At 47.3% G+C, this 27,573-nt stretch overlaps 1 protein-coding gene and 1 long non-coding RNA gene across 30 annotated transcripts in view; one reads left to right on the top strand and one right to left on the bottom strand.

Moving 5' to 3' along the window:
* The window catches only part of LOC105692034 (CUGBP Elav-like family member 2), a 274,308-nt gene extending 265,241 nt beyond the window's left edge, over window positions 1-9,067 (bottom strand). For 7 of the 18 annotated variants that reach the window (XM_048650628.1, XM_048650632.1, XM_048650636.1 and 4 more), the window contains exon 1: window positions 8,318-9,065. The gene's annotated coding sequence lies outside the window, so the exon portion shown is untranslated. Of the gene's footprint in view, window positions 1-6,300; window positions 6,486-8,317 lie in introns of those variants that run through there. The other 11 variants (XM_048650640.1, XM_048650646.1, XM_048650647.1 and 8 more) reach the window with 6 other exon arrangements.
* LOC105684788 overlaps window positions 4,648-27,573 on the top strand; it is a 115,503-nt gene continuing 92,577 nt past the window's right edge. The window contains exons 1-2 of one of the 12 annotated variants that reach the window (XR_007277125.1): window positions 4,648-4,785; window positions 8,026-8,256. This is a non-coding gene — a long non-coding RNA (uncharacterized LOC105684788). The other 11 variants (XR_007277123.1, XR_007277114.1, XR_007277115.1 and 8 more) reach the window with 11 other exon arrangements.

The raw sequence follows: 27,573 nt of genomic DNA, 5'->3' as shown, positions 1-27,573 counted from the left end.
GTTATTTTAGCAACGGAGATATTTCTCACCAATTATTCGACTCTTTCTTCGCGCGTATCTCGACCGGATGACCGATTTCGCGGATATCGATCGATTCGCCGACTCCAAAAAATTTAGTTACTCATGTGGTTCGATCTGGTGTAGGCGAATGATTCGCGGGAATCGCGTTACACGTCGAACGTCGACTGTACGGCGTTACGCATGTACGTACGTATATCGAGACACGCGTTGATTTATATCTCTCCACGCCCCCTCGATCCCTCCCTTTTTTCACGCCTTGTTATACGATACGTTTGCAACGAACGTCAGAGTCCGCGGGACAGACCGAGTAGAGCGGATGTGCGATAAGGAATACAAGGCTGCGCGGCAGACGCGGAGGTTTTAAATTTCCGTACAGTGGCAGTACAGAGAGTTTAGCAAAAGTTGCGTCGCGTCGTCTATGGGCGTAGCGCGCCGGTGTCCGCAATGCTCTCGGATGATACTTAGTCGGCACCGTGGCTCGGCTATCTCTCAGTCCAACGAACGCGAACGCGCGGCGGTAAGCATTTTAGCGTGGGAAACGACGAAACCACCCCGCAAAATCCGAGCTCATACCGGCGTACAACGCCACCCAGCCAGCAGCTACCCACTTCAAACTGAAAACATCCCCAGCTAGCTGGCTAGACCCCTCGAGTATACAACGGACCGAAAATCGCTACTTCGTACTACTTAGCGGGATGCTGCGAGCTCAGCGATTTTAGCTTTCCGCTCTTCGCCGCCGTACCGTACAGGGTATAGGGGGGGGTATACGAGGCGAGATATTGGATGACGAGCAGCTTCTCAGAAATAAAGAAGATAGTAATAAGGGGACTGATTGATTCGCTGACGTTTGACGACGCTCGTAATATTCATAATTCAACGACGAAAGATAACGACCAAGGGGTGTGGGTACTCCACATTCAAGAAATCGACCGCGACGCGACCAACAGCGTAATCCCGATTCAAAGTTTTGCACCAATAGGAATGGAAATTAATGATTCGACCGTGGACGTCCGGCAAAGGTTACCGTCGGTCGATACGCTAGTTTTCAGCATAGATTCGAATCGCTAGCGCTTCGTATCGGACTCAAATTTTTGGTCCCGTGACACGAAGAGCTTTTCTAATTTCGTTTGAATTTAGTTTCGATTTCGGGTCTCTTTTCAGATACACGCGGAGCCGCACAAGGTATCCTACGGTATATTCGGTGAATAACTCTTCTTTCCTGAAGAAAAACTGTACAGGTACCCCATACAGAAAAGATCCCGGTGCACGGTAAACGAATATTTATGTTATCGCAGTCTAAGAGAAATGGTCTGAAATGTACACGTTATTATACATATACACGTACACTCTTCAAGGGTAAAGTTCTTCGCGACCTTTAGGCGCGACTTATTACAGGTGCTCGAGAGGAGACGCTGCGCAGAGAGCGCGAAGTAATTAAAAAATGACACAAACGATAGGTACGTACATACGCTTGTTATTACAAGCTTGATGCGAAACGTGGATTTACATTACGTAAGTGAATGCCGGGGAGGTATTCACGTGGAAATGTTGGCGGAATAAAATTTAAATTGTCGGAAGATGGAATGACTTTTGAAACAAAAAGAACAAAAAATGAGCTTTTTTTTTTTTCATTTTTCCCCAGAAAGTTTTTGTCGCGTCGGACGTCCGTAGAATGTCGTGTGTTCGAATGACCCGCAGAAAATAGGTTTATACGGCCATGAATGTACAGCGCCCACCTTATTGGAGCACCTTTACACGGTTGCGGTATCCAGAGGAGAGAATAGCGAGGTTGCGCGGTTGGTACCGGGGTGAGATGTGGTGGTTGGATGTTAGAAAAACGCGATAAGCTCTTTTACGGCGTTGAGCCATAAGCGATAGTCATTTGAGCGTAATCATCCGTGACGTCATATTCCAAAATGGTGTTTCAAACAGGCTTGATGATCGTCCCCGCGTATAGCGCAGCGAAACCCGGCTTGGGCTCTGCGACGACGCCGCGTTGGTTCTGACCAATTTTCTTTTACGCCTGACGGCTAAGCGATATGACCAGGTACCGAGGGGTGTGCGGGGCAACCGACGCCGGGTTTACATCCCTAAATTCTCACGGAATTTTCAACTATTCCAGACGATTACTTTCCGCGGCCCGTACGTCAAGAATCACGGGGATATATGTACACGGACGGACGGTCGGTCGGTTGGTCGGCTGCTTCGCGTTTCGGTGTGTGTAACGTATTTTAAACGATAAGACGACGCAGAAGTGTCCCAAAGTGTGGGGGAGTCTCGTCACATCGCGTTACGTTACATTACGTTACGTACGTACGTTTCCCTTTATACGTTACCTCGCTGAGGCCGCGTTATTCCGTCCCGCCTCCGTTAAAATAAATTCACGAGAGAAAATAGGGACAACCGGCAACGGGATGACGTGCGGTAATAACACCGCCGACAATAACGCCGACGACGGCGGCAATAACGATCGTTACATATATGTGTATAAAAAATAATAATAACGCACAATCGTTACGACTCGGGAGAACATGACGATATAATGGACAAACAATTACCCCGTTGAATGCGATGCACGTCAGGCTGCACATTGTACACCTCGCGCTAATTCCTGTAGTCGACTGTTGGTTAATTTGAGTACTTTGTACGATAGCAGATGGCAACCTACATTTTCCCAACGATGCGCAACGTCCGTTTCTGGGGGTCTTACATCGGATCCGGATCATATACGACGTAGAATTCGCGTTTCGTAACGAAAAAAAATCAACGCCTATTCGCAGTTCGATGGAAAGGTCGTTTCGTCGTACGAATGGTGGACGCAAAGTAGGTATATCGTCGTTTCCCCGCGCAAAACTAATTAACCAATTTTGCACTATACCGACGCTGTCACTCCAAACAAGGTTGAAACTAGGTTTTTGTCAGTTAACGAACAGCGGGAGTTCACCCCCGTTAGAAACGGGCTACAGTCAGTAGTATCAAAGACTAGTTAGTGCTGTCGGTAACCGTGAGGAAGGTCTGACCGGTCTCCTCTAAATTAGAATTAGTTTTGCTGCACACGCTGGATGGGAACGGAGTAGCTTTGTCACTCCTCCACTGATGAAGCCACTGCTTATCAAACTGTAATACCTGCCCATTGTCCTTCGGCTTCCGACGCCGCGCTATCGTATAACGTATACATAGATAACACCGCGATTCCGATATTCTCTATGAATGAAAACCGGAGTGGAATTTCAAACATTTCGGATACGCTCAGGTGAAAAACCCGCGGCTTATAATCGCGGTCGTTCGCCACCGATCGTCTCGAGCATCTCGATCCTGGGAGCAGCCAGTGCAGCCTACAGGGGTATCCCGATACCTACCACCACGTGAGTTCGTTCGAGCGTCGTCGGATTATGAAATTAGATCCGAACAAATCACGGTCCGTTCGCCGACGCGCGCAGGGCGCTCTTCCGTTACTTCACCCTTTAAACACCCTCGTGTACACACACAGCAAGTTCTCCGTGCTTATTAATCCGTAGGGGAAACTCCCCTCGCGAAGAGCGTATATATATAACTTGTAGGCTAAGGAATTAGTAACGCGAGCGGCGCAGCGGCGGCATATCATCATTTTTGTTTGGCCAAAAGTACAGCGGCAAGTTATTGTACGAGAACGGTTGTAGGTTTTGCCTACACATATAATAATTATGAGCTATCGTTACGAGGCACAATTTTTCCATCACCCCCCAGCCTGACCCACTCGGCACTAGGGGGTGGCAGTTTCAAAAATCTGGATCAAAGTTGAACGTGTTGAGAGGTGGGGTTCTTTTCAAACTTGATTTCTCTCCAAACTTTGAGCGTTCGATTTTTTATCAACGTTTCGGAATCCACCGTTTCTACCGAAGCTCAGCCCTCGCGGGGATGATGTGCGTTTGCGATGATAAAAAAATTTCTGCAATGTTTCCCGTTTCGTCAACTACGTATATATGCATATATATATATGTAACCGTATGAGTGGTGCACGGATTCGTGCAGCGTGACAACGTGATATATTTAGCTGCCGTTAACTTGCGTATATTTTTGGGACCCGGTGCGGATAGGTTGCTTTTCGTAAAATCAACGGCGCGCTAGGAATTCCCCGCGCGGAAAAACCGAATCGAATTTTTTCGGGCACAATTTGCGTACGAGTGATTCTTGAAAAAAATTTAAGCGAAAAATTGACCGCCGTGCACGAATCACGCTCGTAATTCGAGGGAGTTTTCCGTTCGAATATTTTCTCATCCTTGTCGATTTTCTGTTCCAGCTGGTTTCGAATAGCGGTACAAAGAAAAGAAGAAATAAAAATGATCGCGGTACAATGATATTCGATAATTCCGCCGATCGTTCGTCATCCGCGTTTTACGCGGTTTCGGAGCAACTCCGAGACATAACATGTATATATACAATGTCCGAAGTTTCGAGAACGTGTATAACTACAGTCGCGTTATGTGGCGAATGTAATTTTAGCGAAAGGCAACATCGTAGGTGCGGTGAAAACGGTTGGAAATAAATTTACAATTACACGCCGAGTCGTCGTTGGGGTCTCTCCGTTATATCGGTTCGGCTATGAGATTCCATGTATCGTATATTATCGTTTCGCTTCCCAACGTGGTACGCGTCGTTCGTCGTAGGACATATTCTACGCACGTGGTTCAACGGGCGTATGTACATACATACGTATGTACGTATATACACCGCATTTTCACATCACGTGTGGCAGCGGCAGCGGCAGCAGCCACGGCGGCGGTGGTACGTATCTCCTAACAAATTTTTCCCATTGTAAATTATACGCATATTTCAGCACTATCTTCCTATTTTCCAAAGGTGTATAAGAAAGAGGTAGAGTGAAGCGGAGGAGAGACGTACGCCCCCTTTTCTTTATTCGATCATATTGTTAGCCAGCGAGGTGAAACGAAACGGCGGAGTTGAAAAGAGGAAAAGCTACTTACGTAGTAGTTCCTATACCATCTCCCATATACCGCGATCAAATGCTGACTGCGCTCTTGGCACGCTGACATTTCGCTTTTAGTGCGAAATATTTTTATACTCTTCTTTCTTTTCTTTTTATTTTTTTTCCTTGTTTTTCTTTTTTTTTTTTTTTGTTTTTATATCCTTTCTCTTTGTCTTATTCAAATATCATACTCGTATCGTCTTTTCCTGCATTTTTACTCGGAAAAATTGTCGCTAAGAAGCTGCGGTTATGCGTACGATCGAACATCTACCCAAGAAAATTGTTCAAGAAATTCACATTCGTTGGAAAAACGTGAAAATAATGCGTGTAATTTTCTTCGAGCGTTGAGTAAAGATATCGTAGGTGAGATGAGATACGTCCTCTTAACGGAGGAGATAATTTTTTCACCTTATACTTTTATCATTATCAAGATTATGATTATAATTTCTCTTTTTTCGCTTTCCTCCATTATTTCCTTTGGAGGGAACGCGGTGGTTTCTTTGAAATTTAAACCTAATCTAATCATTCATATTAAAATTTTTCTATTCAACCCTCCACATTCATTGTTCACCCCCTCGCCGCCACCCCTTCCTTCCACATCTACCTACAAACGGTGGCGTTGCCGCTGCAGGAGAATAGCGTTCTCGAGGTAATTGTTGAACAGTTTCCCTACCACGTTACCTGCACATCGCTGCCCCGGCTCTCTCTCTATGAATATACCTATACATACCCTCACCTATATACCAGCGTATGTAAATTGTATGTATTACACTTTATACCGGCGAACTAACGTTAACAGAAAAATTTTCACACCCATACCACCGGCAAACTACTTTTAAAAGGTTACTTATTCGCTGGCGCATGAACAATACCCCCGTTTCTTTGTCATTCTTACCTACTTTCAACTTTCGAATTTACTTATTTCTTGTTCTCCTATTTTCTCGCCACCTGCAACTTTTCCCGATCTATACATTCGTCGTTGTTCCTTATCATCCGCGATGAGAAACCAGAAGAACAACGACGTCTGGTGGTAGGCGCGTGACGCCGCGTAAAACGAACGTCAAGTTTCGACCCGGAAACAAACCCTTCGACGCGGGAAATTGGGCGGAGAGTCTAACCGGCGGCCCCGATGAACAATAACCGGTGATTTTCATCGGAGGGCCAAGACGTGTGTAAGCAGAAGTTATTCTCCCTCCACGAGGGAGGGAGGAGAGTTCGCGCGACGTCGTTCGTACGGCGCGGCAAACAAGGTCGAATCTGCATCATCCCTCGCCGCGATGGCGGTAACCTTGCAATTAGTAAGGGGCACGTACCTTCCGCTCCGCTCCGGCACGAGCTTACAATTTCGAAGGAAGAAAAGCACACCGCATAGTATTGTCACGTATTATTGAATATATGCATTGACTGCAACCGAATTATGCGGAAGCTGGGGTATTAGAAAAGGAAGCGGTATACGACGTAACACCCCGCAGGGCGAATTATCGCGTTCGCAGTAACTCCGGACTGCAGATGACTGGGATTTTACGGAACGACGACGTATTGCGCAATTGAACCGAGTTATAGTTGGTTCGGTTTACTTGCCACGATTATGTAGTTATATCACTTGTATCAACACACCTTCCCTACTTCGACGTACACGTGTAACTCACGTGCAAGTGTACCGTACGCCCCGATCGAGAACGGCAACATCGTCGGCAGCTAGCCTCGATATTACGTTTCGAAGAAAATCCACCGTAACTACGCATCGCCGGTAGGACGACGATAATTTTCGTTCAGTCCTCGCCGGAGCCGTCCGTTCGGCTGTTTTCCAAAAATTGGAAAATCGGGGGGGAACTCCCTCTTACAGCAACGTCGAAAAGGTTCGAACGAAGGACAGAAATTTTCGAAACTAGAAGAGAAACAAAAATTGCCTCGTGCAGCGCCGCGGCGAACCCCGAGGAAGACAAACATCTCGTATTGCTGGCTGAGCGAGCGACGAGATAAGTCATAGAAACATGTGTGTCCCTCACGGCCGTGGTGTGCGGCGGCCTCTACGTGTTTATACAACACAACGGTTTTATCGAATCGTGCGGATAACGTAAGGGGAGAGAAAGCGATCCCGTGGCGCATTATACGGCGTACAACGACACGTAAGTACGTTATACAAAGTTTGCGAGAGCGAGTGAGATCGAAGGAGAGTAAGATGAGGAGAAGAAACAAGCGAAGGTGAAAAAGGGCACGATTGCCGCGGCGGGGGAAAAACACCGGCGACTGACGGAGTTCCAAAATGTGAGCTGTTTCTCGACACCGAAAATTATCGGTGAGTGACGGAAAAGGTGTACTGCGACGGGTGTGCGTAACTTTACGCACATTACGTACGTGAGTAATTATATATATATGTATATATGTATATATTAATGCGAGTACGAGAGTAGTGTGTACGGTTATTGATTATTGACTGAATGGCCGGTGCCGGGTATGTAATGTAACATCGACGACGTCGAAGTTATGACGGTATATCGGCGAACCTTTTATATTATCGCTGAATAATAATATACTCCGCGAACACATTCGTTGCCGCATGATAATGATGCGGCTTACAATAACAGAGACGCGATCAAGTGGCGCTTGAAAAATATTCAACGTTACTCGGTTATTATTCGATAAAAGCAACGGATAAAAGTGGAAACGTGTTGCACCAATCTATCCGTTATTTTATCATCGTGTGCGTACGGCAACAAGATGATACAATAACCACCGCGGTGCACCAGCGGAAGAGGAAGCGCTATGAAAAACAAAATTAAAACAATTCGCTGCGCATTAGGTGAGAAAATCCACTGCTCCATCGGGGATGGAAGGATGGAATTCTTGTTTATCGTTGTCTCAATTATCGCATTTTCATTCTCCGATATCCCGTTTTCCTATATCTGTTCGTTTAATTGCGTCCTCGCTAGTTTCAGCCATTTTCTTTTTTCCTTACAGTACAAGAGCGATAACTTTGTCGTGGAATTTTAATTTCATTCCGAGTCAAGGTGAAACTGCTTATTTTGTTCCAGAAGCAATGAAAGCTGGTGGTATATGTAAAGCTGGTGTTTGTCATTTTTTCACCTCGCCGTCGTTTACTTTACAACATTTCACGGCGTCGTCGTCCATGACGGAAACACCTGCCTAACGAGAGAAGACGATCGCTGCACCGTGAGCGAAGAAGAAGAAGAAGAAAACAAATGACAGAGGCGAAGATCATCGGCGCGGGAAACGCGGGGCTTCGAATCTCTTTGCTTGTGACACAGGTATTGGAAACGATATTTGTTGCATGACAATGATTTATATTTGTACGTTCTGATCACCTACCCAAAAAGCATAATCCAATGGTGCTTCTCACTATCACTTTACCCTGTCTTCTGACACTGATTGTTTCCTTGATTTTTTTGTATTTCGAATGATTTCAATCGTCTCTCAACTCTCGAATACCTCGTCGGATATCGACGAGAAAGCTGAAACGGACACGTTTAAAAAACGTCTGTCTATCCCGATCACTTTCGTAATCTCATGGTAGTGACAAAGTGCCGACGTTATCACAGTTCATATTAAACCAGGTAAATTTCAATCGAATGATTGTCGACGATTTGCACTTTGGTCCAATTTCAATTTTCAAACTGACCACTCTCGGAAACCTTTACTGTAAGTACGAACTGGTCCTCGGTCGACCACGGTTGCGCTCCGTCGACGTCATAAGAACATCGTAAGTCCCCATCGGTGACCGTGGCACCGATTCGATGAACCAGGTAGTGAGCGGGGCGAAGATACCACGAGGTAAAATCGCGGGCGAAATATCAACGGCAAAGTCGGCTCCGCCTCGACTGATTTCGTCCAAATAAATCTAACGAATAAATATCGGATCGATTGGAATTGGGGCCGTTTATTTTCCCTCCCCGATCGATCGCCGGATACGTTTTTGCACACTTTTGCGAAACAGGTGGTTCGGAGTTACGATAGCTATAAGGCCGAGAAATGCGTGCGACCGTATGGCCGAAGCGTCGATGACGATTTGGTAACGAATAAGCGCGCGTCGCGACGGCTTGACGTCGACTGAGGAGCGCAGCCAAGCGCCTGTCCGCCCCCGCAAGCACCTACCCCCACCAAACGACGCCACCCCCGTGGCGCAACGCAGGAACATTCGATGCCGCCGACGATGCCGCGACGCTGGATGGCGGGACGCGACGCGGAGGATGACCGTCGACCGTCGAGGGTGCGGAGACGCCAGATCCGCGGAATCACGTTTTCAGTTTAGAGGAAGTCACCTCTGTTTCCCCACCAGCGATAAGGTTGGTTGTTTTTTTTCGTTGCGGATATCGTGGGACAGACCCCCGGTTGTCGATTTGCCTTTTTTTTTTCGAAGGGGTGGAAGATTTCGAGGATGCGCGGTACTCGAGAGGCGCGAAGATCAGACCTTGAAAATTGCAAGTGCATCACGGCGCAATGGAATGCACGATCGGAAGTTCAGACCTCACCTCGAATGTGCAGCTGCCGATTTTGAAATCGCGCTCACGGTACCGTCACCCTCCACTTCCAGTTCAGCTGTTGCAGGATAATTTCGGAATCGTCGAACGTACGAGGGAATTCAGCCAATTAGAATCGTCATCGAGTTGTTTTCGAAAATTCGAGACCGTCGATGATGTTATTCCGGATAAACAGATTCGACGTATTGATATCTTTCTGAAGCTGAGGCTTCGGAGAATATTCCGCGTTTCGGTTCGACCGCGAAGAGGACCGTCGATAACGGTTTCCGTTTCTTCGCCCGTTCCCCTTCGTTCGGGAGTAAAATTTTCCACCGAGTTCGAGGCGTCGAGTCATTTTCAATTCGTTGTTCGTAATCGACGGTTACCGCGAAAGAGCGAACAAAATCGGTTGATATGTTTCACCGTCTGTTACCGCAAACGTTCCGCGCGCACACTATGCACGGGGTAGAATACTTCCCCCGGTATTTTATACGGAAAGTATATATATAGGAGCTAATATATTCAGAATTTAATGTCGAGGGAATTATTTTCCGACTTTGGTGGTAATTTGCGGAAGTTTAAACGAAAGTTTTGAAAGGAGCTGGTATACGGCGGGGTGATGCTCCCTGGGAGGAGTGTAAGGCTTTCAAAGTTCATTCTAGTCTTCTGTCAGAGGCACGCGTGGCTTTGATCGCGAACAACTACGAGCACCGCTGCTTCTGCCGCCGCCGCCGCCGCCGCCGTCGCCGCCGCCGCTACACCGCTGATGGTGATGGAGATGCTGCACGTAGGTATTAAGAGTTTAGGCTCCTGGGTTTAACACTAATTAGCCCGACTGTGAAAGCGCGACGACAAAAAGATCATACGAGGAACATGTGCCACCGTACGCCGCGCTGTTATCTGCCTCGTGTTTTCATTTAACTCAACAACCCCGGAGAACCCCCAGCGTGCAACTACCATTTACACTTTTCACCGTGCCACAATGGACCGCGTAACCGCAAACAGGAATGTGTCAAGCATTCCGGTTCCCCCCGGGGGCCGACCCGCGGCGGCCGAACACCTCGCGCTGCACTGACGCTACGTTTTGAGACACCCGCCAAATCTATCTCCTACGTTTCTTCGACTTCTTCTCTTTATCTTAGTGGTATTAAAAATTCGCCGTGCCAGACGCGTTTCGATTCGGGCGTCCGACGATCGGTCGATGACGTTGCGAATTCGGGTCGCGTTTATGTTTGGGAGAATTTTTGAAAATCAAGAAAGTTGGATCTCGTTATAGTGGGGGGGTGGGGCGAGGGGTGAAAAGACGAAAATCAATCTCCCGGAGACATATGGAATATCCATCACGACGGTGTACGTATATATACAGGTGGCTCACGTATCGCGCATCTGCTCAATATTCATAACATATTTCCTTGATGGGAAACACCGGCGTACGAATATATGTATACGTGTGTATACGTATATATTCTAAATAGATTTTAATAACGTTATCTCAGAGACTCGGGTTACTATACGTTCCGTTTGAGATGAAGAGAAAACAAGCTATTCGCTTGAAGGGCTCCGCTTTTTTGAAACCCCCGGAAAGACCATTTTGAATCGGATCAAAGGAGATTTTCGAAGAATTCTCGATAGCGTATACTCATCTATCGACAAATCGGCTCCGAAAATTCAAAGAATTTTTTCAAGTCATCAAAATATGACAAAAATTTTCACGACATTTAATCTCCCGACAGTTTTTAATCGAAAATTGAACACGGATCTGAATTTCGGCGATCGCTCGAAAAATTTTTTCACAAACGTCGAATGACTTTTCGAAAAAGTTTTTCGAGTTTTGAAGAGGGGCAGCATTTTCTGCGTACGTTTTTTTATGCTTTGAGGTTCTCTCTCTCTTTTTCAGTCGAAACTACCGCTTATAAATTTGAATAAGAATTTTTCGTGCAACGTAATATAACATCGTTTTTCCAACCGAAGGATTCGCACGAGGCAAATCACCGTTGAACACTTGCGTACCGTATAACGTAATAGTAATAACACTGTTTGTATAGTTTCGAAAGATGCCGTTCCATTAGCGTTACGTCCGCGTTTTACGAGCGAGGCGAATGACGATAATATTTATCGAACGTTGCAATGTAAGATCTACGATGTTCTCGCGTTTCCGCACACTTTTCGTTTTACGTCGATTGGATTCATGCGCGTGTATCGATCACTCGGTCGCGAATTTTCGTTTCCAGATCTCGGGACAAGAAAACAAAAAAAAAAGTATGAAAAAGAAAAATGCTCTGGAAGGATACGGGAAAGAAGTGAAAAAAAAAAAATCGCGATAGTCCGATTCGAGTGATTTCCTTTTCCGCATAACGCTTCCGCTGTGTCATTCGCAGGGCGGTAAACGAGTTCGTTGAAATATGAAAATTTTATCGAAAGTATTTCAAACGCGTCGCTTAAGCCCCAACGTTATTCGATTTGTGGAAAAAATAAGGCCTAAAGTAAGCGTGCCGTTGGAAAGGGGGGGAATTCAGATATTCGTGTCGTACACACGTACAGGTTATACGTACCGCGCAGGCCACCCCGTATACACGGTGAGCAGACGCTGCGCCTTTTATAAATTCAAATCTATTTTTTTACGCGCCAATTTTTTTTTTCCGCTATCGAAAAGACGCGATCCGCAGCCCCGGGGTGTGTCCCACGGCGAAACGCCATTCTTTTCGGGTTGTGACGGGTGGGAGATATAAATCGGCGGTAAGAGAAGTAAGTTTGTATGGGGGTGGGGGTGGGGGGCGTAATGAATTCCAAACGATTCGTTAAACAGTTCGAGAATAAAATCAACCCCCGGTCGCGTACTTGGACACGCGTTAAAAGTTCATTTTGAACGGCTTCAACTTTCGCGACGCGATACAATCGAACCGTACATAGGTATAGCGACGATTCAATCGGCGACTCAACGTTGAATTTCACCGTTCAATGTTACATGAATTTTCCAACGATAAACTGTGCCCGATTAAATTCCACGCAATCAACGAATAATTGATGATAATTCCCCATATTCATCGTACGCAGTATACCGGCTGCCGACGATCGCTGATAAACTTGACGAAAATTAAAACGAACGGTACTCGCGATAATTTTCAAACTGAAAGTGGATCGGACCGCACCGCCCGTCTAATTGTAAGTTTTCCTCCCCCCCCCCCCCCCCCTCACCCTCACCCTCCCTTCACCCCTCCCAGCTACAGCTACGACGTAACAATGAAGTTATCGACCCGTAGCTGGCGTGACCAATTCCCATTGGAAGCCCCGTCAATAACGGAAGGGTTGAACGATATATCTCATCCCTTAGCCGCGTTCACCACGTGGCCCCCCGTTCACCACGGTCGATATTTATTATGTTTACTTGCAGCCGCGAGCGGCCAAATAGATCCGCACGCTCGCGCGGTGGAAGAAAAGAGAGAAAAAAAAAGTATCCCCCTCCCGCCCCGATTAATACCAAACCATTTCATTGGCGTGCCGCACGAGGCGGTGTTAACCAGTTGCATGAACGAAAAATTTTTTTGGCAATTATAAAACACCGTTGTCTTCGGCGATTGCGATTCGGTAGAAAATAAAAGCCGATTACTCGCATCGTCGATTTTACCCACCTTACATTATAACTCCCAAGTCGAAAGTGTACGTTCGCGAACATGCGATGCACGGGATCCCGATTCCCGATTCCGGGTCTCGTCGCGTACCGATAGGTCAAAGGTTGAAGCTGCGAATAATTCGGGGAGGGGGATGACGGGGTATGTATTTTCGATTATAGGTTGAAAAATCGTCATCGAGTATCGGGGATCGGCGGGCTCGGTAGAACGTTCGTCGGCGCTGGATGTATCGATCTATTAACGAAGCTAGAACAAGGCACGGGTAATTATGGATATCTACGTTTCCAGATCAGCCGGGTCACGCGGGTGCGGAAGTCGGGAGGGATCGGGGGGTGGGTGGCTACCGGGGCGAAGGAGGACGGGGGAGGTCAGGCCGAAAGCCAAGGTTTATCCGGACCGGTCGGTACGCCTTCCTGCCCGAACGGCGAACCTCCAACACCCTCCCCCCCCCCCTCCCAGGGCTCTTCGCTAAATTAGTATCTAATAGTAAAAGTTGGCGCGTTTGTTCGACGAACGCGAAAATATCGTCGCCCGTTAGATCCCTCTCTCAAAACCCCTCTTCCCTATGAATTTCGATCTTTCCGTTACGCCGATGGACTCTGTACCTCACTCACGGTTCTCGCGGATCTCCGAAAATAACTACTTTTCCCAACATTGTTTTAAAACTGTGAAATTTCTGTTCCCACCTCCGCGAATTGATGACCGGTAACTTTTTACCTGCACAACATCGCGTGATATCTGCTGAAATTGAAAATTTCGCCCCTCTTCTCGGCTCTCTTTCTCTAATTTTTTCGTTTTGCCCGGAGGATTTTTTATGATTTTTTTCTTTATCCCAAGGAAGATTTGTCGCGTGGCGAATAGAACGAACGCTCTTCTCTCCGACTGTCCGCAGTCTTTCTGGCGTATCGCTGTGGGAATCCGGGTGGCTGGACATCGTCCGCGGATTCCACCGTAGGAGGTTCGCAGCAATAATACGCGCCCGCGCACCTGTTCCCCCAACGTAATGGATGGAGTGTGGGTGGAGAACATCGGTGCCCGTTGCCAAGACCTATGTCACGATTATATTTACTCGCTGCATCGCGGCAACCGCCACCGGCGTTATAATGCGTAGCCGTACCACTTGCACGTACGTACGTGTTGCATCGCCGCCTACTATACGAAACCGCGCCGAGATATGCCTACGAATCCTCGCATCGTTGTGCTAATAATTTGCTGTCAAAAGTCACCGGTAATTCTGACATTCGACGGAATTCCGAATGTGGAATATCGAAGAATGAAATGATTGCCGTTTCATTACCCCCGAAAAAAGTGATTCGATTCGAGAAGAGGAACCCGGAGATCGAGCTCGACCCGTGCAAGTTTTCGCAAGCTTTATTAACAGTTTTTGAAAGTGACAGAATCGAAATTTGCGGATAATAAAAAATGCCCTACTCCGTGGGCAGTGGTGGGTACGAATGGGTGTGACGTCGTTGATTTTTTTTTTCTTTCTTTTTTACGGCTATTATTTCCCGTATCGCTCGAAAGCCAATTATGCTTGATAAATCCTTTGACGCACTCGCTCGCACAGTAGGTGCGCAGGGGGTTTGGTATTCACCGTTCACCATTTGCAGCTGTTCGACTACTGCGGTCATTTTGGGAATAGGGTGCCACCACCGTTCGTCGAAATGGTACATGCGGAAATTCAGTCCTACAGAAAATACGCATCGAATGACCAACCGAGGCAACCCGACGTGTTTCACAATTCAGTTTAGGTACACACAGAGAGAGCGAGTTATACGGTGCCCGTGACGCGACGACACGTCGGGGAAAACTGAACGTACGTACGTACGTACGTACATACCCAAACATTGATGGATTTTTCAAATCGCGGGATTAACAAGACTGAAAAAAAATAAATAACCGAATCAACCGTAAGAATAACGAGAAATTCGCACAGCCGGACGACGCTCGTTTTGTTCGATAGTTGTACACGGTATAATGTGTAACGACACATTTTGCTAACCCAGCTATAGGAAGAATGATAATCTCTCTTTCATAGAAACCACGTGCAATTATACCAAACTGCACGTTATTCAAATCCGCTGATGGTGTCGGCTATTGAATTATACGTCACGAAACGATTGTCGGAAATTCTGCAGCACTGCGAACCGAGAAAAGAATACTCGGGAACGGAAACTACGTCCGGGTGCACCGAAATTGAGACGGTTTTCTCAGCTGACGCATCACGTATTCGACGCGTCGGTCGACCGTCGGAAGATCGAAGTGGACATTGCCCGGTTGGAATGCTCCGAATTTTTTTTCGTCGAGTGTCGGCTGAATACAACTGGTACATGGAAAGTTGTAAATAAGAGCGAATGGGTCACGCGGATGCTCCGTGGCACTCGGTATCATAATACGTACGTACACGTGTACCGCGGTGTTGATAGCGGTTGCATATCACGTACGAAATATTTCGCTTGTACCGTACCTGGGGGGCATAGCTCGGGTTAAGCGAATATGAGTGTCACAGGTCGGGGATAAAGTATATGGCCGGACCGTCGTCGGTGAGTCGACTATTTACCGCCTCCTTTCCGGTTGAATTTTCTCTCCTCAGCTTTAGAGATCCAACCGATTCGACGAGACATTGTTCTCGAACGTATGTAACGGGTTACTCCGACCGCACGGTCGATGGGGGGCTTGTTAGTTTTTCCACAAGGTTGAATCGCAGGAAATTCAGATGGCAAATATCGAATGATATCCTCCTACGTCTGGATTCTGTTCGTCTTCTCTGTACGTTTTGTGGAAAATAGGCCAGAAGCGATTCTGGTTCCGTTCAACGAGTAGAAATCTGACTACGGGTCGAAGGTTATCGCGGAGCTATTGATTGACATTGTTAGAGACGCGATATCGCACGGTTCGTCATCGATTCGATAAGTTATACGAAAATCGCCAACGAACGCACGATTCTCCGATTCAAAAATATTCCCACTCTAATTGTAAGTACTTCGAAGTGAGAAGCAGAAGGGCCTTGTTGAACCCCACGCTCTCCCGAATTCGGGATACAACATCGTTCCGCCATTATGATACCCCCACCAATCAAAATTGAACCGAATTAATTGAGGATAATGGAAAATACGCCAATTTCAGTGGAATATATTCCAGCTCTCTTTATTCCTAGAGGACGCGTGTTTTAATATTAGCGATCACGCCGGATTTCACTCGATAATGTTGAATAATTCGACACGTTGAGGTTCACCGCAAAGATTTCGCGTTCGAACTTTCAGTCGTTTTTCGGGTTCTTTTAATTTTCGTTTCGGTTCAGATTTCACACGCCAGCGCCCTTCCGGTCGTCGAGTCCTCTACTCCGTTATCAACAGCCGCCGTTCCCGTAAACTTCGACGTAGCGAGCAGGTGTTTGCCGCACGTCATATTTCGCGGTTCCTCGACGCACCCGCGGCGAGTCTCGGATAATAATGCATCGTTTGTAACTGTCACCGATAGCTCAGTTTATACGTAACGTGTGTACACTGCACACGTGTGAATCGACGTAACGCGCGTGTAAATAGTCGGAGCAAAAGCGTAATCACGCGGGCGTTATACGCGTAGAATTTACGCGTTGCTACGAGGCGACGATGGAAGCCCAACTTACATGGGCACGACGCGTATTCCTGTACGCCCGTAAGAGGCTTTAAGGTTTCATCCCCGCAGGTCGGGTTTTCCCGAGAGTGGACCTCCACCGGCTCACCTTATATAACTGGGTGAGGAGTGACTAATGTTACCTAAAAGGGGATTTGTATACCAGGTGAAATCGATAAGGAAGCGGATGCGCGATCGGATGGACGGGGGATGGCGTAGGGCAGGTGCGGGTCGAGGTGAAGTTAATAGGAAAAGATAGCCTTTGATAGATTCGGCGGGCCGATGGAAAATTCAATTTGACGCCAACTTAGGCACGCTAAAAATTTCGTCATGAATCAGCATCGAACGCAAAATAAAAAAATAAAAAAAAAACAGAAAATAACACGCGAGCAATCGATCAGAGGGTGGAACGACTAATCCAATTTTTCACGGTTCGGTGCGCAGAGGAACGAACACGGACGAAAATCAACAAGGCGTTTGTTTGCGAATTTCCAATCTACCTGTTGGATACACCGAATAAGATTTTAGCGTTCGTCGAGCGATAGATAAAACTATTTTTGTCAATTTTTGCATATATTCTCCGCACCCAGCCGCGCCACGCGATGGGAATCCACGAGAAGACCGTCGTCCGCAACGACACTCCACCTCCACTAGTAAAAACCGTCCATATTCGCAAAGTGAGGTCTATTCTTATTGAAGTTGATGGATGAAATACTTTACGGATGACACGCTTACAATTTACCGGGCATTTCGTAGACTACGTTACACAGTGGGAGAAGCAGAAGCGGGAGAAACACGAGCAGCCCGGGGCTCAAACGACCATCAAACACATCGCTTGACGTTTATCCCTTCTTACGGGAGACTGTCCTCTACCCCCTGGAAACTGCGCTGCAAGCCCGATTTTAAACTATGCACGCGTTTGACTGAAGGATATCTACCGGCTCGGCTACCGGTGGAGAGATACGGTGGAGATGAGCCCTGCCAACGCGAGACGCTTTCGTGATAAATAACCCTGGCCGTGCGCCGTACCTGCGGGGTACCCGGTATCGTTACACACCCCCCCCCCCCCCCCCCCCCGGAGCGTATCTACCTACCCTACGTACCCGTAACCACCTATACGTATACGCACGTCGAGGATATAATGTATTGTTTCCTATCACGTTTCGCATCTATTTGCAGCGAAGAACCTTTGCCGCGCGCGATTATTCGGGAGAAAAGCTCCTCCGCACGTTGCGTGGCTCACCGACACCGATGGGAAAAACTATAGGCACGGCGAGGTTGCGCCGTATCTCGCAGGATCAAAGGAACGCGAGCCTCGTAATCTGATGGGATCTGCGTTTTACCTTCGTTCCCCGTCGCCCGCATTATCCGACGGTGAGAAAAATTTCCAACTTCGATTTTCCGCGTCTCCGAGCTGCCGGCGAGTATGATTCGCCATCGCGTTGCCGCGCGATGAAAAAATCGACTGGATTCGAGGGAAAAAAATACGCGTTCGCGTCCGGTACTTGAACATCCGCGTCTGTATCGGGCGCCGAGCCAGGAGGCTTCGCCCTTCCCTTTCGCCCCGTCAGGAGCGCCCGCAAATAAATTTTCGCAAGGACAGGCGTCCGGTTTATTTTTTCCCGAAAACTGAAATTCTCGTGTCCAGCTGTTCGTTGCTCCGCGGCGAACGAGTTTTCAGAATTTCGTTCGAGCCACTACTCCTTTCCAACGGATAAAAATTTGCGGTCTCCAGCCGTACGCTTCGAAAAAAAAAAAATAAATAATAAGAGCCGTGGCGAAAAACTGCACCGTACGAACGTGCGCACGCGAAAATTTATACACGCCACTGTGTACGTCGATCGAAGCGGAGGGTTGCAGGCGTCGTTTACGAAGCTGCGAGAAGTTGCGCCTCTTTAAATTCTCACGCGTCAAAGCTCAGTCACTGCACATTATGCGGAGGCATGGGCATCTATGGTACGTACGTAACACGGGTCTAGCCGCGTTAAATGCGAGGTGAAAAATCTCTACGCCGTTTCATTATCCGCTACGGCGTATCGAGTTTTTTTTTTTTTTGTTTCATTGCCTCGATCCGGGAAAAGTCTGATGGGAAAACTGATGGGAATAATTACCGTGACGTTGATTGTGTTGATCGACGAATTTTTCTCAACCGAATTTCACGGGGAACTTCTTCCAAGATAATCTTTCCGATCTCGTATCGATCGGTGAACGCGACCTCGTTTCTCCGATGTTATGTAAAATACCGGGTTACCAACTCCCGCTGTACTACCGTAATACCGTTCCGGTTAAGAAAATCATCGACGACGATGAAACTATCGACGCGGGTGGAGTCAGTTACGCCAGAAAAATTGTCCTACAACGAGAAACGAACTTCTCCACACGATATTCCGAACGGTATAGGTGTACACCTCGTACGGGGTGGGCGAAGGTACGAGGATCGGAGAAACGATTTCTTCTCGTACCAGATTCAACGTTCAACTTTTTCTCTTACCGTACGGTGGCGTAAGGGCAAAATATTAGATACGAAGACGTATTCGGCTTGACGCGTGTCGCGGGAAATGAGCAACTTTGTAAAAAAAACAAACCGACGAGTCGCGTGCATCCACGGTGTGGATGTATATTTGAGTAAGTGAAATTTATTTACGCAAAGAATATCGTCTGCGCGATCGAATCAGCCGAGTGAATTTTTTCCGTTGATATTCGCAAACTGATTGCCACGATAGGAGACGAGTAAAAAAAGAGCGTATTACATTAGGCGAATGATAAAATAAAATCATAACATGCGTAGACTTATTTCCATGGAGACGAGAACGAAATCCGTACGTACGGAAAATCATTCGTGGCGTTCGATGTATTGTATAGGTATTTTTATACAGCGCGGAGAAACCACAATAAAATACCGTCGCCAATATGAATCTTGTTCGGCTACATCCGCGTTCGGGTACTTCTAAACTATAAAACGAAACGCACCCGGCCGTGATTCAAATTTAACCAGAAGCTCCGCCGAGGTAAGGTCCTCGATATGGACATTTCGTAATCGGAGTGGACTACTGTCGTATTTCAAGGACAAGTGAAATATTTCCCGGAGCTAACCGCCAACTGAAACAACGTAGAGAGAGAGAGAGAGAGAGAAAAACAATTTACTTACATGCGATGAGGCTCCGCACCGTCGGAGCATCACGTTTTTTTTTAAATATCGATCCGAACTCGTCACTGTCTCTATTTATCAATGCCGACTCGGTTGTCACTTACCTGAAATAACAAACAGGATATGCTGAAATTGCAGCTCGCGACAAACTATGCCTCGACATTCTTTATTATTGATGATTATTGTTATTGTTATTTATTCATTCGGCATTCGCTATACGGTTTCTCGAAGCCCGTAATACCGCAGGTCGTGCAACTGACAATAGGCTAGAATCTTAGGTGCGGACAAGGGTGATTATCCGGAGGTATAAGATAATAACGAGCAATCATACTTCGATTCTTGGCTCCAGACTGAGGGATGAACCGACAGCTGGGCGGCGAACACTCGAGAATTCCAAAGACGTTGGGCGATCGATTTTTGCGTCAACCACTGAAATATACAGATTCCTGCATCGCCTTTTTGTCAGTCTCTGAAATTTTTCGAGTCTCCAGGGAGGCCGATATTGTTTTTACTATAAAATTTCGAATACGGGTAAATATTGAAAGAATTATGCCCGGAATCTGTAGGGGTTAGCAATAAAACGAATATTTGACGTTCGTCAAGATTCTTCATGCCCCGTAATTATCAATCACCCCGTTTATTAAACCTAATTAAGCCTTCATAAAGCTCGCGCGTCAAGGATACGACATTTGAGGGGTGGGGGGGGAGGGAGGGGGGGAGGTGAGACTTGGGGGTTGAACGCTCAAAAATAAACAACCCTTGAAAGTTATAATTAATAATCTCACAGAAATTCGAAGTTGCGGAAACTCGGGCGTAAATTTGTTTTGGCATTTTTGTGAAACAACCGACATTTTTATCGAACTACGCTAGCGGCTCGGATGTTCCCTCCGCGTGCACAACACCCGTACGGGTTGAGTCTTGGGCCAATCAACTCGCTATTCTGGAAAATTGAATGAAATTTGCACGCTCATCGGGCCGATCGTAGCGCGATCGACATGCAGTTCGGAGAAAATGATAAAGCTCACGTGACGACGGAGCCAAATCTCATTTGGGTATGAGAAAGCCGGAGCTTGCGAACATCCGCATGGCAGGTAGTAAGATTAATTCAAGCGATAAGGAGCGAATGTATGTTGGGACAGAACGCCAGACGTATAGGGGAGTAAAAGCGAGAGTCGTCGCAGGGTCGCGGCAAAAGCTTTCAAATTTAAACTTGCTTACTTGAAGAAATCCGTCACGTGTGACCTTAGAATCCCATATAACTTGTCGCCGGTTGAATGAACAGCAGTCGCGCGGAGCGTCGATCAAATCGTCATTTTCAAATCCACGCAATTTGACAAAAAGGTCCGCACGAGTCGAGCGGCCCCCCACCCCTCCGTAATTTTTGCGAGATTCGAAAATTTGTTTTCACGGAAAAAATTGCTACGCAAGATACATATTCGCAGGGGCGAATCTCGTCGTAATATCCGTTATACGTAAGTCATTGTCGCATTCGCGTTTCTATACGGCGGCTTATTAACCCTCCTCATCAACACCTTGGACGGAAAATCAAATTTGTCGATCGTTCGCCCTCAGGCTTCGGCCAATATAGAGGTCTTTCGGTCGAATTGCTTCGCCGGTAGATATTCGCAGAATTGGCTGAGCTAGCAATTATAAGATTGCTAGGGAGTGGCCGCCGCGGCGAGTAGGGTGCACGTGCAAAAGTGTATTAAGAAAGCGACCGGAGTCATCGCGCCGCCCGCCGTCGTCCCTCTATATTCCCTGTGTGGGAAGTCGGTGGCCGTCGTTCGCTGCACCGAACTCTACGCGGCGCAATTCCCCAAAGGAGTTTCTTCCGCGGAAGGGCGGACTGTTTGTCTGCTGCGCTCACGAGTACGACCCACGTGGTCATCGAGACGAGTCTTTTCCCGTTGAAACGGGGTGGTCCGGGCGACGGTACGCCCTTGGATCGTTCTTTTGTCACAGCGGAATTGGAAGAGCATAAGCCGTTCTTTATATATATATATACACACACACCTATTGTACACGTGTGTAGGTATACGTGGGTACACATTTCGCGCGAATTCGTTTTTTCTTACGCTTTTTTGTTCTTCCTTTTTTCCGCTGCCTCGACAAAGCGGATAGACAACTCGATATCTCACGTTGGCGATCCCGTCGTCCGAAGTAGGGGCGGAAAGTGAAATTTAACGAATCAGCATTGATTCTTCGATTGTTTGAAACTTGTTTTTTTTTTTTTTTTTCTTCACCACCTCTTACCGCTACGGCGTTTTTCTTCTACTTCGTCTTCTCTCCTACCATCGTTAAAACTTTCGCACGGTAAACATTCGAGGGTACGATATATGTCTGTCTATATATATATCTTCCTCATTTCGTCTTCGAGGGGATTTTATTTATTTTTTTTCTTTCTCTCCGTAAAGATCTGAAGAATTTCTATCTAATTACTACATTCAATCCATACCACCGAAACGCGGCTCCTCATTACCTGGCGGTATTCGATTTCGCTGCTAAATTTGAATTGCTCTTCTATCTACCGTGTAATTTCGTAAGACGAACGGAACATGGCGAATATTCATCGTCCTACTCGGTTATTGAGTGACGAAGATATCGATAGAGCGACAATCAAATATAATATCAGCTTTTACGGTTTGTCGGATGTATACCTCAGCTGTGCGCTGTTAATGTTTGACGAGAGGTGAACGAACCGGTTCGTATGGAACGACTCTCTATACAACACGGTACAAGCTCACCTAACGTTCGAAATGACGAGGGATGATAATTATTGTAATGGAAGAGCAGGTGGTGCTTTTCTAACCTGTCCAACGTATTTTAAGCAAATGAGTTTCATATTAAATTTCCCCGAGTTTCTGGTTGTTCGAGGACGGAATCGGTCATTACCTAAAAGCACCATCCGCTGAAAGTGTAATCTAGCCGGAAGCCGTTAATTTTTACACCACCGAGTTAGCTGTGCACTTCTCCAAAAGCGAATCATCATATTATTCTCCAAAACACTCCGTCGATATTTTACCTTATACGTCTGCGAAACTGATACCTCAAAATTAGCGCCACGGAGCGATAAAGCCACCGGTTACACACGGTTATACTCCGGTAACACCCCGAAAATCTCCCCCCCTCCCCCCCGCCCCTCACCCCTCCGTACAAACTTCGTAACTTTGGGCGTCCGTTTAACGATGTGAAACAGTGCTCCGAGCTAGGCCTAGGCCAACATGTAGTTCGCCATTAGGTGAGCTGCGAAATAATTGGGGATAGCGTTGCGTACACTTGAATGGTGGCTCCGTTTCGACCCCGCCGCCCCGTCGCTAGCCACGGATGGCAGCTACTGAATATAACGAGGCCTGCTAACGAGGAGTAGCAGATTTTATGGGCAGATGGAGATGATCCCTTGTCCATGATTGATGCGATCTTCACCCGTTACGGCAGGGGCTATTCTACCGGGGTAACAAGGTGCGGGGTACACTTGATCGGTCTAGTCTGCGCGACGCGAGGACAGTTTACCCGGTTGGACTAACTCCGGCCGGGTCAATCTCAGCGACTACAAAAGACTGCGGATCCGGTGTCGGATCGCACCCTCTTCAGAGCGCACTTTCAAACTGGACATTTTTTAATATGAGTGCGCGATGTGCTCACGCAATTAGCGGAACCATGGCGGTCACGATGTATGGAAGCAAACGTGACATAGTTATTTTTTTAGATTTTTTACTCCTTCCAAAAAATATTTACCCGAAAAGTAAAATAGCTCACAGCGGTAGAGGAGCCAATAAATTAGGATGAAACGGCTACCGAGAATCAAGTTGAAAATGTTTATTCCTCCGAAGCTAGGGAGGTGCTATAGGTATATGTTTATCATTAGGCCCGACCACGGGGGCCGCGGATTTTGATCTTCGCGGGTGGGATACGACGTTGAAGCCTAGAATTGATGTATTCCTTTCCGTGTTACGTTTCATATTAAAGTCGTTCCATAAATGTAATATCCACGTAACAAAAGAGAGTCTCCTAATGAAAAATGCCCGGCGCAGCGCACGTCCATGCTTCGGATAACATCTACGCCCTTTGAACGAGCGGTTGCGAATTCACCCCGTGGTCCTTGTAACCTTTGTTTCTACATATCTGATAAGAACGGCAGCGAGTGAAAATAAACGAACGAAGCAGTCAGCCGCCGCACCGCGACTAGCCAGCCGGAAAGGAACGAAACGACGCGACGCTAGGCCGCGGCAAAGCTTCCTTTCCCTCCTCCTCCTCCTCCTCCTCCTCCTCCTCGTCGCTGGCGGTAATCATCAAAAAGAGGCGATCCCCGTACCACCCCCCCCCGGAGGACTAAATAACTTTTCACTCTCTAGAAAAACCAAAGTGCTCATTAGACCTATCTGCTGCACTGTCAGAAGCAAATGTGCGCTCGGCTCCTTTTCTTTCGACTGTTGTGATGTAAGAGCGTGGATAAATCGCACTCCTGCGATTTCAGAACGGACGACTTTCGTGCCGAATTTTGTCGGTGCGACGCGTACTTTCGCTACTCTCGTCCGTCCGCGTGTCGTTTGTTTTGGATTATTTTATTTTTTTTTTTTTTTATTAACAAAAAAAACGTTGAAAACCGAATCCCGACGGTCCGCGATTCCGAGCGAATCTCCGACGCTCGAATGACGTGGATCCCTCCCCCGATCTCCGACTGCGCGGCGTATACACATATACCGCCCAGACGATCCCCCGACGTTACGGAATATCAATTTTACACTCACGTCATCCGTCTCGAAGATGGAACTCTGTATCTTCTCAGCGCGCTGTTTTAATGCCGTTTCCTTCGCCTTCGCGATGCGCCCCTATTGATTTTTCTTCACCTGTTCGATCGACCCACCACCTCTGGTACGAAGTGATTCGATTAACCATTCGAATAGGCGATTTTTCATGATTTTAAATCACGCCAAATCGGTCATAACACACCGATACTAATCGATATATATATATGTATCGGTAACGTGAAGTAGGTATATACGCGAATGTCGCATCATCGACTCCGGTGGCAATGGGGATTTGGACAAGATTTGTCGGTGCAGAAAACGAGGGGTAGAATATGATAATCTCCTTTGTAAAAAGTTGTTCAATTTGACATTCATCAAAGAGACGGGGGTACGACCGACAGATGGGACGCGGTGGCGGTCTTCCAGTCCTCGGTGCTTCAACCCCCTTCTACGCAATTCTCCACCCCTGTACTTACTTATTCGAGCTACGGTGTACTGTCTTTGAAAAAAAAAAAAGAAAAAAAATAAATAATATGATTGATCGAGAGGTTTCGCAACGAGGCGGAACATCGATACTCGAGGTACGTGTAACGTGAGTTGATATCATAACGTAAATAACGGAATACCGACGTTGCGAGGTGCGACACATAAACATGTAGACCAGAAAGAGAAAGAATCTCATTCCGCAGGGGTAATTATTTGATTACCGCTCGATCAGCTTAGATAACGTGTGTCCCGTTGCGCGGTGGGGTGCAAATAAGCGTATATGTATTATATAGGAGAGTAAGTCCATCGAAATTTATTCCTCCCATAACGTTGGAATCGTATAGATTGGAACGCGTTGATGACAATTTACGTCTAGACGTAAGGCTGAGTCTACGCAGACCGTTCGGAAACCAATCAAATTAATAGAACCCCCGCGGTTTGTATTGCTTCTAGGAAAGTAACCGACCGGATTACGACATTCGCGAATAAAATTCATCACCATTCCGCCGTACCACATCCCGCCAACGGAATGGTCCGTTAACCTCGCACCTCGATACCGCGATCGCGTAATTGTCCGAACGCGTATTACACCCCCTTGCCCCCTCCCCTACATCGAAAGATTATCCAAGCGTCTCTGCGAACGGCGAATCGCACACGATCGCGCGCCGCTTCGCCGCGTTGTAGTGATCAAATTTGAGTCAAGATCGGAGAATAACGTCGCCGAAAACGAAGAGCCTCCGCACACGTGAGCTTTCAATCGTCGCGGGTCGGTATATCATTTACTCTACGAATAACGCCGGCAAGCGAGGAATGATATTCAACGAGCCTTTTGATTCGCGCCCATTATGTAGTTGGCATGCGAAGGTCGATTCTTTGGCCCGTTCGTCCCGCCCCGAGGCAAATATCCTCGTGAGAACACCGCGGGGTGCCGGTACACCGAGGAGACTCGTACAGGACTTTCGTCCCTCACTATTCATAGTCTTCGGTGGCACGTGTCCTGCCTTGGGCGCGCGCGCCTTTCGACGGTTACACGTACGTACGTACGGTTGATAATACGCCAACGTATATCCCGCGTACGAGCGAATGTGTCCCCCGATGTATGTATTCCGGCTCGCGTGGGAGCGTCTGCGATTCCGGGGACCGCGGACAGTTGGTTTAATCTACATGAGGCACGTTCAGATGTTTCAATTTGCTGTACACGGAAGTGTACTTCGACGCGAGGGGGGGGGGGGATATTATTTTTCCCTTTTTTTTTTTTTTTTGTTTCGTTATTTTATTTCTCCTCCATCTTTCTCTTCCTTGACGTCAGCGACACAATTTTTTGACTCCGTTGTACCGAAGGGCCCGTCGAGGATTCAGCCGTGGGGCCGCGTCCCTCAGTTTTTTTTTCTCTTCCCTTCGGATTCTCTGCCACTTTTCCATTCGTCGATTCGTCTCCCTTATTCGACTGCGCCGGTTTGGCACGTTGAATGAAAAGGCGGGGTGGCCTGGCGGCCGTGCACACTTGGCAGGGTTGCCAGCCAGAAACTCAAATTTGTTTTCGAAATTGAAAAGGGTCCGATACTACGATCGATGAGGGAATACATGCACGCAAATAAATTGAAGAAAATTCGCATAAATGTATTCACATTTTTTTTCGCGTTAACGGCACACGGGGCCTTCGGCGTACGGGTGAATAATATCTAACGTAACGTGAAATTTTTTGGGATCGGGATGTTTGGAGAAATTGGTAATTCGAAGAGAGGAAATTAAAAATTCAAAGTGCAACGAACACCGGGGAGATTATTCGCCACGATTGCAGTCTCCGCGTGTCGTACGCGTTGCGCGTGGGCGAGGAATGAATAACGGGGCCGAACGGACAATCCCTTCGCATTCGGGGTATTCGGTGTTCTTCGAGAGAGCAGAGACGGCGATGGTATAGGGTCAGCTGCGGTTCGTATTAAAACGTCGCCGATCTACCTTCCCTCGGTTGCCGCGGTTCGCCTTTTACTCCCTCCGCTTTTATCGTTCCATTCTTTGTTCATAATTCATCCGTACGAGGAACGAACACACGTCAGAATAACCAAAGTTCAACGGGTTACCCCCCCTCAGTGGAACACGCACACGTACCGACTCGCCAAGGTCTCGAGTTTACCTTGTGCATTTTTTATACGGTCATATAACCTGCTCAGCCGTACCACGGGACTCGCGGTGCCCGTGGAAGACCCTCGAGGAGGGAGGACGCGGCGCTTCGACATTCGACTACAAGGTCGACCGACTGAATTTCAAATTGCAGAGCAGCGTCGGGGAAATTTCTGGTCTAATTAGGTTCTCGGCTGACGAAAGAATGAGGCGCAGCTTTGTATTGATTTTCGCGATCCGGACGGGAGGTCTAAGCGAAATTTCTATCTCGGGTGAAACGTGAGGTCGTCGGAGTGTGGGAGGGTAGAAGAGTCGTACGGTGCCACGGTTGACTGAATCGAGAAACAACGAGAGGTAGGAG

Source organism: Athalia rosae, chromosome 2 (assembly GCF_917208135.1).
Source record: "Athalia rosae chromosome 2, iyAthRosa1.1, whole genome shotgun sequence".
Taxonomy (NCBI): Eukaryota; Metazoa; Arthropoda; class Insecta; order Hymenoptera; family Athaliidae; genus Athalia; species Athalia rosae.
The sequence above is the reverse complement of the archived record's forward strand: the minus strand, read 5'-3'. Positions and strand labels throughout refer to the sequence as shown.